This window comes from Moschus berezovskii, chromosome 22 (genome assembly GCF_049115385.1).
Source record: "Moschus berezovskii isolate FMDL1 chromosome 22, NW_MosBer_1.0, whole genome shotgun sequence".
NCBI lineage: Eukaryota > Metazoa > Chordata > Mammalia > Artiodactyla > Moschidae > Moschus > Moschus berezovskii.
The window spans coordinates 36668990-36681427 of NC_142481.1; the positions used below are offsets into that span (position 1 = coordinate 36668990).

General features: G+C 41.6%; 2 pseudogenes; both read right to left on the bottom strand.

Annotated features, from left to right (window-relative positions):
• Positions 1-3166: 3166 nt before the first annotated feature.
• LOC129547050 (small nuclear ribonucleoprotein-associated protein N-like) lies at positions 3167-4073 on the bottom strand (annotated as a pseudogene).
• Positions 4074-4296: 223 nt separating this feature from the next.
• LOC148774396 (SNRPN upstream reading frame protein pseudogene) lies at positions 4297-4620 on the bottom strand (annotated as a pseudogene).
• Between the last annotated feature and the right edge of the window lie 7818 nt (positions 4621-12438).

The following is a 12438-nucleotide window of genomic DNA, read 5'->3' on the forward strand; positions in this document are numbered from 1 at the left end:
CGCTGCTTGGGGCGCTGCACCCTACCAGGAGCGTGAGCGGCACACCTGCGCCAGCCCGGCAAGATCTCATCCTCCTCCTGGCTCATCAGTTCAGCTGCTCAGTTGTGTCCAACTCTCTGCGACCCCACGTATTATAGCAGGCCAGGCTTTCCTGTCCATCACCAACTCCGGAGGTTGCTCAAACTCATTTCCGTCAAGTCAGTGATGCCATCCAACCGTCTGTTCCTCTGCGGTCCCCCTCCCCCTCATGCCCTCAGTCTTTCCCAGCATCAGGGTCTTTTCCAATGAGTCACTTCTTGGCATCAGGTGGCCAAAGTATTGGAGCTTCAGCTTCAGCATCAGTCCTTCCAGTGAATATTCAGGGTTGATTTCCTTGAGGATTGACTGATTTGATCTGCTTGCTATCCAAGGGATTTTCAAAAGTCTTCTCCAACACCACAGTTCAAAAGCATCAATTCTTCAGCGCTCAGAGGGCAAAAGCTCACACCTCTCCATTTTTCTGATCAGAGAGTAAAACGTTCCTCCGCTTCTGGACCGAACTCAGTATCATTCTATTGGCTTGAACAGCGCTGGGCAGGAGGACCCTGCTGGGGCTTGTTAGCAATTTTGTTGATCAGTTTCTTGTTTACCTGTCGTCAGGTGCCCCGACTAGAACATGAGCCCCAGTTACCATGTCTCTCCTGCTCATTTAAGTTCCCCACACTGTACCTGCCCCATACGGGCACTCAGTAACTATGAGAATGAGAATAAAAATAATGAGGGAATGCATGAGCAGTCTTTGATTATAAACATCCCACGACAGACTAGTCTCCAAGTATGACCTACAATATGTAACTCAAACAACACTCCTGGGGCATAGGAAGAAGCATGCCCCAGGAACTGCCTGGCAGACAAGTGGTTAGGACTCCACGCTTTCACTGCTGAGGCCTGGGTTTAACCTCTGGTCAGGAAACTAAGATCCTGAAAGCCAAGCAGGGTGGCCAAAAAAAAAAAAAAGCATGCTCTAAAGAAGTTCTTAATCCCTGAACCAGAGTTATCACACATCTGAGCACACATTCAATACACTAAGAATGAATGATACAGAGTATGTGACGATTGCTTTTAATCTTTTATGCAAAGATAAATAAAGAATAATATACACAACTACTTTCTTCCTTTTGAAATATCACAATTCATCATTCTAATCAGGGCAGGTGTGCACCAAGGCCCACTGGCAATGTGTTTACAATGTCTTTATCCACCTCTTCGTTGCTGTATTGCCATCCACTTGCTAACTACACAGTCCTCAGTATCATATTTAGGAGTCTAATTCTGGTAAAAAGTAGAAGTTTCCTTTTTCTTTAGCAATTATGGCAAAGTTCCTGGTGCTTTGAGTGACTAACAATGTAACTAGCCACATAGATGTCCCTTTTATTCAAGGTATTCAGTGTCATTTGAAATTATTATTTTGTCTCTCTAATAACATGCCAGCTACATGACAAAAGAAATCTGGTCATAATTGTTCTCCTTATATTCATCTCCCCGCACCATCCCCAGTGCATAGAACAGTACTGAACTCAACCCTGCTGCTGCTGCTAAGTCGCTTCAGTCATGTCCAACCCTGTGCGACCCCATAGACAGCAGCCCACCAGGCTCCACCGTCCCTGGGATTCTCCAGGCAAGAACCCTGGAGTCGGTTGCCATTTCCTTCTCCAACGCATGAAAGTGAAAAGTGAAAGTGAAGTCCCTCAGTCTTGCCCAACTCTTAGCAGCCCCATGGACTGCAGCCCACCAGGCTCCTCCATCCATGGGATTTTCCAGGCAAGAGTACTGGAGTGGGTTGCCATTGCCTTCTCCACCCTGGCGCTTAACAAATTTTTGGATGAAAGAACAATCATTGAATGAATGAACCAATGAACTGTGTCTCAGTGTTGGCTGTGGATTTCATGAGTAAGATGTCTTTCTACTATTTTCTGTTTCATCAGCTTCAGCTGTACTGGGTTACTGATGTTAACACAGGCAGTGTATAGAACCTAGCTTCAGTCAGTGATCGCCATTTCTGTAATAAATCCAATGATGGGTTTATAATAAAGCAAATTGAATGATGTTAACTCTGTGTCTCATGTTCCCCATTTGTGAACTCAAGGAAGCAGACGCTGTCTTTGCTCTGACACCATCGGCAACTCCTTATGTTACCAAGGACTGCTTCTCTGCCTGACGGTGCTTTCGGAATATGGTAACATGACAGTGCCTGGGGACTAATGCCCCAAAAGCAATCCTCAACCATATCCTCAATGAAGGGTAGGAGATGATGGATAAAATCTCCAGCTTCTCTGTCCTTCAGTGGAACAGTTCCGAGATTACACAGGATTTCCAGTGGCATTTGGAGCCCTGATTGCCCATGGCAGACACCACTAATTCACAAAAATTCATTTGGTTTTCCTTCCTTCCTTGTTCCATTTCTCCACTCCCTCAGAGAAGACAGAGTGCCTGCCTCCCTGCTAAGTCCCTTCAGTTGTGTTCAACTCTTTGCAACCCTATGGCCCGTAGCCCACTGGACTCCTTTGTCCATGGGATTCTCCAGGCAAGAATACTAGCGTGGGTTGCCAGGCCCTCCTCTAGGGGATCTTCCTGACCCAGGGATTGAACACCCATCTCTTATGTCTTCTACAAAGGCTGGCGAATTCTTTACCTCTAGCGCCACCTAGGAAGCCCTAGAAGACAAAGTATCCAAGATAATTTTCGTGGGATTGAATCCAAATCTCTGTTCCCAGGTCTCCTTTGGGGATGATACCAGGGAACACATTGGGGAATCATGTATCTATTGCATAAAGTTGCTGAAAGGATTCATTGAGTTAATACAAGCAAACTGATTAGAAAAGCACCTGGTATACAGTTTGTGGTCCATAAATTTACAAGTTGGTATCTACTATTGTCTCCTCTGACCTACTAATCTTGGTTCTCTATTTAGGTCCACAATTTTCCTCTTCATAGCTGTCTCAATCCCCAATCAATCTCTGAAAATTCTAGGTGAAGTTCATCTACCTCCTTTGAACCCACTTTTTTTAATGACTCTATGCATTAACTTACATTAATGCAGTATAGGGGACCAAAGCTTACAAGTACTGCACACATTTCACAAGATACACTGCAGGAAAAAAAATGTCTAAGAAGGATCAATAATATCCTAGGGTCTCGGTGGACACCTTCCTAGTAGAGGTGGACCTCTGATTCCTGGTGGAGGGTCTCATTCCAACAGGGGCAAGCTTATTGGCATCCCTCGAGTATGAGAAGCCTAACTGATGGGCCTATGGGTGGTCTCATACTATGTGGCATGCTAAGTTGCTTCAGTCATGTCCAATTCTTTGGCAACCCCCAAGGACTGCTGCCCACCAGGCTCCTCTGTCCATTGGATTCTCCAGGCAAAAATACTGGAATAGGTTCCTTCTCCAGGGTATCTTCCTGACCCAGGGGTTAAACCTGTGTCTCTTATGTCCCCTGAACTGGCAGGCAGATTCTTCACCACTAGTGCCACCTGGGAAGCCCCATAGCAGGTGGAGGAGCCATAATTCCTGGAGGTGGGATTGCTTGACCAACAGGTGTGGGTGTAGCCCCCTTTCCTGGTGAATACTGAGTTGGGGCTCCAGTAATACTGGCAGTGGCAGCAGTTGCTACAATACCTCTTCCCTGTGGGGGGGTCATTACTTGTTGGGATGCCCCCGCTCCCAGCCCTATGGACAGGGCCTGTTAATCCAGCAAGAGTCTGGGGAATTGGAACACCAGCTGGAACACCTCTGCCAGCTGCTCTATCAACCCCCAGCGTCACCAGTAAATGGTATCTGAGCAATGCCAGTATCTTTACAGGGTGGTCCCTCCACAATCATGAAAACCAAGTTCTCCCGGGTGCCACACCAGACCCCAAACTTGCTTTTCTTCATACTCTGAATGCTTTGAATTCTTTGCCTTGATCTTCCTGAATTCCTCACAGTCACAGAGGATCAAGTTCACCTACTTGTCAAAAGCCTTAAAAGGGCCAACGAAGATCCAGCCATCCTGCTGGACGCATCTCACCTGTAGTCCATGTGCTGCAGCATCTTGCACTCTTTCCCACAGTCACGATTGCTGTTCCACCAAATTCGATATCCACAGGACAGTTTCGGGATCCTTAAGACCTAAGGAAGCCTACGGATTAAGGTATGATGCAGGTTCTCCACCAAACACTGCAAGCTGGGGCAGAAGCTTCCAATAGTAGAAGCAGCCCCTTTGTTTTGATCAGTTTCCTCTTGGTATCAGCTACCTGGGTATTCTGATACTTCTTTAATGACCTCTTCGTGTCTCAGCTAAGAAGACCTTTCTCAGTTCTGCCTGGAAATCTACCACAGGTACTTGCTGCTGCTCGGTGACTGCCTCCGGTACAGATGACACCAGTGGTTGCTCGGTGAGGCTGCCCTACATTTGACTTGAGGTCCTACCTCACATACAGCGCTGTTCCGTAGTCCTCCAAAGGTGTAGACCATCCCTGGCCTGCTCTGTCGTGCCACTGGCCACTCCTCAAAACAGAACAGAACAGAATAGGTCAGGCGTCTCCAGGGACCGCTCCCCTCCACGCTGCTCTTTGCCACCGGCACACCAACTAATCATGCCGGCCCTGTCTGCGCATGAGCAGCAAGCCCCCTGACCCCACTTTTGATAGCTGCCTTTCAACTTGCCTTTCTCTAGGCCATCCCCAACAGCTTCAGAGGTAGGAACATGAAACTCAACAGATCTGATTTAAAAGGCTTACATCACTGCTGAAAGATGACTGAGGAGAGTCAGATTTTTCTGTTTGGCTTTTCTGTTCCACTAGAGAGATAATATTGCTAAAGCAATTGCTAGGTGAGCATTTAAGACATTCTAGTGGATCTAACGGGCTTTCCAGGGGGTGCAGTTGTAAAGAACCTGCCTGCCAATGCAGGAGACACAAGAGACATAGGTTTGATCCCTGGATTTGGAAGATCCCCTGGAGAGAGCATGGCAACCTACTCCAGTATTCTTGCCTGGACAATCCCATGAACAGAGGAGCCTGGTGGCCTACAACCCCTAGGGTCACCAAGAGTCAGCATGACTGAGCGTGCACATGTGCGTGCGTGTGCACACACACGCACACACACACTCACAACTCTAGTTACATGTCATGGTAAATATTTTACCTTTATTTATTGATAAAATAATTTGGTCAAATTGTCCAATGGAGCCAGGATTAAAATTCAGAATTTTCTTACCTCAAATCTCACTCTCAAGCCACCAACACATTGCATATCTAACTGACTGAGTATACTTGTCGGAAATATTCTCCTTTCTTCCTGGTGTCAGAGCTCTGAGTTTCTTGAGTTAATTTTTAGCTAAGATTTATTCTAGAACAATTCCAGATAGTTTGACTTTATAGAAGCAGTTGTGTCAATTCCCTTAATGTGTTATGAGTTATGACTCCACTATATGAAAACTCTCCAATGTAGTCATATTCGAGTGATATTTATTTTATCCTTTTTCCCAATGACTAAAAGCTATGAAACACTGTGAACATGCAATAAATACATCTTAGTGGATTGGTTTTAAAATTATAAAACAGTAAATTCCTTTTTGCCTGTGAATATTTCTATAACAACCAGATAGTCTGTATTTAAACTATCTGCCCCAAAAATATTTCTTTGCTGTTGGTGGGAATGTAAGTTGGTGTAGCCACTGTGGAAAACAATATGGAGTTCCTCAGAAAACTAAAAACAGAACTACCATATGATCGAGCAATCCCACTCCTGGACATATACCCAAACAAAACTATAAGTGAAAAATATACATGCACTCTTATGCTCATAGCAGCACTATTTACAATAGTCCAGATGTGGAAACAACCTAAATGTCCATCAACAGATAAATGGATAAAGAAGATGTGGTGTATATACAGCAATGGAATACTACTAAGCCATAAGAAAGAATGAAACAGTACCATTTCTAGCAACATGAATGTGACTAAAATTAGCACACTAAGTGAAGCAAGTCAGAAAGAGAAAGACAAATACCATATTATATTACTTATACGTATACTCTACGAAACAGAAACAGACTCACAGAGATTTGTGATTAGCAAGGGAAAGGTAGGAACAGAGAGGAAGGGACTGGAGGGGGTTCAGTTCAGTTCAGTTCAGTCGCTCAGTCATGTCCGACTCTTTGTGACCCCATGAATCACAGCATGCCAGGCCTCCCTGTCCATCACTAACTCCCGGAGTTCACTCAAACTCATGTCCATCGAGTCAGTGATGCCATCCAGCCATCTCATTCTCTGTCGTCCCCGTCTCCTCCCGCCCCCAATCCCTCCCAGCATCAGACTCTTTTCCAGTGAGTCAACTTGTCACATGAGGTGGCCAAAGTATTGGAGTTTCAGCTTTAGCATCAGTCCTTCCAATGAACACCCAGGACTGATCTCCTTTAGAATGGACTGGTTGGCTCTCCTTGCAGTCCAAGGGACTCTCAAGAGTCTTCTCCAGCACCACAGTTCAAAAGCATCAATTCTTCGGTGCTCAGCTTTCTTCACAGTCCAACTCTCACATCCATACATGACCACTGGAGGGGGTTAGTAGATGCCAACTACTAAATTCAGAATGGATAAACAAGGTCCTACTGTATAGCACAAGGAACTGTAACCAATCTCCTGGGATAAACCATAATGGAAAAGATCCTCAAAAAGGAATGCATATAACTGAGTCACTTTGCTGCTCAGCGGAAATTAGCACAACATTGTAAATTAACTATACTTCAGTAAAAAAAAAAAAAAAAGTAAAAATAAGCGTAAACTACCTGCCCCAAAGGAGCTTCCCCAGTGGCTCAGGGATAAAGAATTTGCCTGCAAGGGCAGAAGCTGTAGGAGACCCAGGAGATGCAGGTTTGATCCCTGAGTTGGGAAGATCCCCTGGAGGAAGGTGCGGCAACCCACTCTAGTGTTCTCACCTGGAGAATACTATGGACAGAGGAGCCTGGCAGGCTACAGTCCATAGGATTGCAAAGAATCAGACACAACTGAAGCAGCTTTGCATGTACGCAGCTGCCCCAAAATGTATAACCAAAATTATAGATTTTAAAATACCTTTGGGATGAATTAATCTGACATAATTGCAATATACATAATGAGGATGACTTCTTTTTCAGTTATATTAAATTATGGTAAAATATAATTAAGATAAAATTTACCCTCTAACCACTGTGAAGTCATACAATTCAGCAGTGTTAAGTATCAATTCAGTTCAGTTCAGTCGCTCAGTCGTGCCTGACTCTTTGCAACCCCATGAATCTCAGCACACCAGGCCTCCCTGTCCATCACCAACTCCCGGAGTTTACCCAAACTCATGTCCATTGAGTTGGTGATGCCATCCAGCCATCTCATTCTCTGTCGTCCCCTTCTCCTCCTAACCCCAATCCCTCCCAGCATCAGGGTCTTTTCCAATGAGTCAATTCTTCGCATCAGGTGGCCAAAGTATTGGAGTTTCAGCTTCAACATCAGTCCTTCCAATGAACACCCAGGACTGATCTCCTTTAGGATGGACTGGTTGGATCTCCTTGCAGTCCAAGGGACTCTCAAGAGTCTTCTCCAGCACCACAGTTCAAAAGCATCCATTCTTCGGCGCTCAGCTTTCTTTATAGTCTAACTCTCACATCCATACATGACTACTGGAAGAACCATAGCCTTGACTAGACAGACCTTTGTTGACAAAGTAATGTCTCTGCTTTTTAATATGCTGTCTAGGTTGGTCATAACTTTTCTTCCAAGGAGTAAGCGTCTTTTAATTTCATGACTGCAGTCACCATCTGCAGTGATTTTGGAGCCCAAAAAAAGATGTTTCCCCATCTATTTGCCATGAAGTGATGGGACCAGATGCCATGATCTTAGTTTTCTGAATGTTGAGCTTTAAGCCAACTTTTTCACTCTCCTCTTTCACTTTCATCAAGAGGCTTTTTAGTTCTTCTTCTCTTTCTTCCATAAGGGTGGTGTCATCAGCATATCTGAGGTTATTGATATTTCTCCTGGCAATCTTGATTTCAGCTGTGATTCTTCCAGCCCAGTGTTTCTCATGATGTACTCTGCATATAAGTTAAATAAGCAGGGTGACAATATACAGTCGACGTACTCCTTTAAGTATACTCACATTTTTGTACAACCAATCTCAAAAATTATTTTTATCTTGCAAAACTGAAATGCTACACCCATAAAATAACTCATTTCCCCTCCTTCTGAGTCGCTAGCAACCAACTAACCTTCAATTTTCTTTCTCTACGAAATTTTACTACTCTAGGTACTTAATCACAGCATTTGCCTTTTTGCATCTTGCTTATTTCACTTAGCCGAATGTCCTCAAGGTTCATCCATGTTGTAGCAAGCATTAGAATTTCCCTCCTTTTTAAGACTCCATTGTATGTATATACCACAGTTTGTTTATCAATTCATCCAACACTTGGATTGCTTCAATCTTTTGGCAGTTATGAATTATGCTGCTATGAACATGGTTGTGCAAACACCTCTTTGAGACTCTGTTTTCAATTCTGTTAGATATATACACAGAAGTGGCATTGCTGAGTCATGTAAGAATTACATTCTTAATTTGGGGGGAACTTATACAGTTTCCATGGCAGCTGCACCATTTTATATTTCTACCAACAGTGCACAAGGGTCCCAATTTCTCTACAAGGTGATTCCATTTTTTCTACTATCTCAATGTCACCACATCTTGGTCTCCATCTTCTTTTATGCTTCCTTATTAATTGTAAAAACACTATTTTACACATTTTTATTTACGTTTGAACAATTTTTTAAAACTAATATTCACTCACTGAGTGCCTACTTTTGATGCTGGGAATTTTTTTAATGAGTAAGCGCTAGCCCCTCAGCTCTAGAACCTGACTAGTATAAAACATATAAAAATATTCAAAGATTATAATGTGATATGAAATATAATCATATAATGTATGTCACCTGATATACATGTGTAAAAGGAATTCCCAGATGGCTCAGCAGTAAAAAAAAAAAATCCACCTACCAATATAGAAGACACAGGTTCAATCCCTGGGTCAGAAAGATCCCCTGGAGAAGGAAATGGCTATCCATTCCAGTATTCTTGCCTGGAAAACCCATGGACAGAGGAGCCTGGTGGGCTACAGTCTGTGGGGTTGCAAAAGAGTCAGACACAACATAGCAACTAAACAACGTATGTAAAAAAAAAAAAAACTGTAAGAATGTTAGCTGATGTTTTAACAGCATTATGATTGGATATGGACTGCTGAGAAGGAGTTTCAAGTTGAAAGAGCATAAAAGAAAAGTGCATTATAAACTGGCATTTTTATGATGCATATTATATACAAAGGCAGATGGGTTTGAGAGATTGGGACTGGGTTGGTCCCCAAAAATATTAAATGTCATGCAAAATTCTTGTTTATGTTTGTATCATGTAATTAAAATTCCATTCATTAAAATATGAAAGGGGGATAGACTCCACTCCCCAGAGATTAGTTGCCTCTTGTAAACCAAGCCCAGCCCAGACTCAGGCATACAAAGTTTAACACTGTTGTCAGACCACTGCAATTTAGCCCAGTCCTCTGGGACTGTGACGGGCAGAAAGTAGACATCCCATGGTCAATCTGATTTAGAGTATTTTAAAAATCCTACCAACCATGCCTCCATTAACTTGAACATGTCATAGAACCACTGTTAGCCTGATTAAGGGCCTCACTATATTGGGCATTTTCCAGTGGTCATGTATGGATGTGAGAGTTGGACTATAAAGAAAGCTGAGTGCTGAAGAATTGATGCTTTTGAACTGTGGTGTTGGAGAAGACTCTTGAGAGTCCCTTGGACTGCAAGGAGAGCCAACCAGTCTATTCTAAAGGAGATCAGTCCTGGATGTTCATGGGAGGGCCTGATGTTGAAGCTGAAACTTCAATACTTTGGCCACCTGATGAGAAGAGCTGACTCATTTGAAAAGACCCTGATGCTGGGAAAGATTGAGGACAGGAGGAGAAGGGGACGACTGAGGATGAGATGGTTGGATGGCATCACTGACACAATGGACATGGGTTTGGGTGGACTCCAGGAGTTGGTGATGGACAGGGAGGCCTGGCATGCTGCAGTTCATGGGGTCTCAAAGAGACACGACTGAGCAACTGAACTGAACTGAACTGAGAGACATTCCTGAAAGAGAATCTTCAACAAACTTCCTTGGTTAAAATCAATCACAGAAAACTGGTACAGATTCCAAGGACATCTGAATATACTGTTCCATCAAATTATAAAACCCACACAGATGTATATGTCATATATATATATGGCGAGTATAGTTATATGTATATAAATATATGGGGAATATACATCTTTCAAAATTATTACCAAGATTATGTGTGTGTGTGTGTGTGTATCCTAAAGAAAGAATGTATACCATAGAATAGAGGATGCATGCGTATATACTAAGTCACTTTAGTCAAGTCTGACTCTTTGCAATCTATGGACTGTAGCCTGCTAGGTTCCTCTGTCCAGAAGATTCTCCAGGCAAGAATACTGGAGTGGTTGCCATGCCCTTCTCCAAGAATAGAGGATAAGTAGATGTTATTGGCAGGTATGTATATTCATAGACTGGATCAGTGGATCTTTGGGGAAAAGTCATTACTTCTTGCATTTATAAGGCAAGTTCACTGAATGATGTTTTGGGGAAGTTCAATTTTAAAAGATAATACACTTTGCACATAAAGAGCTAACTATTAATGCAGTAAATCATAGATCACAGTTGGTTAGCATTACCAAGATAGCAGAAAAGGACACTTTTCAGATGCAAAAAGTAAGAAATTTACTACCAAAATAATGTTACCACGTGTCTGGTTATTTTTACCCATGGAAAGAAAGTACAATACACAAGTCTTTCATTAATGTTTGGGTGCATATGGACTCATCTTATTTTCTCTATCCCTGGAGCCAACATTTGTGTAATTATTTGATATATATAATTTTTTTATCAAAAGCATTGGTGCACATCAGTGAGAACTTTCAACCACCTTGAAAATGACTTTTAGAATATTTCATTAGCAGACTGTCTTTCAGAGCCTGAGTTGACATTCATGTTTCTTCATACTAGTCTTTCATCCATAAAACCCTTTGTTCTACTGAACAGTTTTCAGACAATGTAGGCAATCAAAAAAAAAAAAGGGGGGAAAGAAAGAAAAGAAAGCATCCATTCCAGCATTTGATCAGTCTTATTCAAATCTCATCTATTAATAATCTTTCAAAACCTAAGAATTTTATTTCCCTTCTTTCAGTATCATATTTTTTAAAAAGCCTCCCAAATTTAATGAAATGGGAGTTTGATATGTCATAGGAATGAGGCACAATTCATGGTTATATTTTATTCACTTTTGTCACTTTCAATAAAGTATGTGGGAAATAACTGCTATGTTCAGTTAGATTTATTTTTAATTACAGAAGATTGAATTTTCAGCACTCAAACAACTGGGGGAAAAAGCACTCAATTACTTAAATAGCATTTCATACACACCAAAAAAATAATATGTTCAAAATGAAATAATCCAGTCAGATATTTTTCAGTATTTTAATAAAAAAAAAATATTAAGTGATTATTTTGAAAAGCAACATGTTTCTAACCCATCCTATAAAATGGGTGTGTTTTGGAACCACAAAGACTCAGGACTACGTAAAACACGGATATCCACTTTTGTCTAGTCTCCACAATGCAAGAATCACAGTGACTCCCCCAACCCTTCCAATATTTATGTGCAAAATATATATCATTTCAGCTGAGGTACTTAGGAAGCTTAAAAGTAAACAAGCAAAATTTCACCATGTCTTGGCATGTGAAAGCACATAATCTGTGAAATATGCACATTTCAAAGCAAAAAATCCTGCTTTTCCTTTGCAACTATGCCTACTCATCCCACTACCATAATTTAAACAACCATTTGGAGCATTTAGTCATAAGGGTTAAACATAAACCATTAAAAACAAAGAAACACTAAGTTCAGCTTGATTTACTATCCTTTATATATTATGCTTCTGCCTGTTGTATAAAGGGCCCTTTAGGGGCCAAACTGGAATTTTCCATATTCTTTCTCACAATAGAGATTTTAAATTTATCTTTTGTTCTATACTTTAGAATTTCCAAGTTTCATTATGTTTTATTATTTTGTTGTTCAGGCTAATTTGCTTTTATCATACTTCATAATATTATGGCTTAAGAATGAAATAAAAAGTAAAATTTGGTTTCAAATTATGTATCTTAGAAGAGAGAAATGGGAATTGTCAAAAAGAAATTAAAGAGTTATAGAAGAAGTAAGATTCTTTTTTACACTTTTCTTTCCAAAAATGTTACTAAGAATTTCTAAATAAGTCAAAATACTTCTTAAATGAGAGAACCATATTTAAAATACTCATAAGAG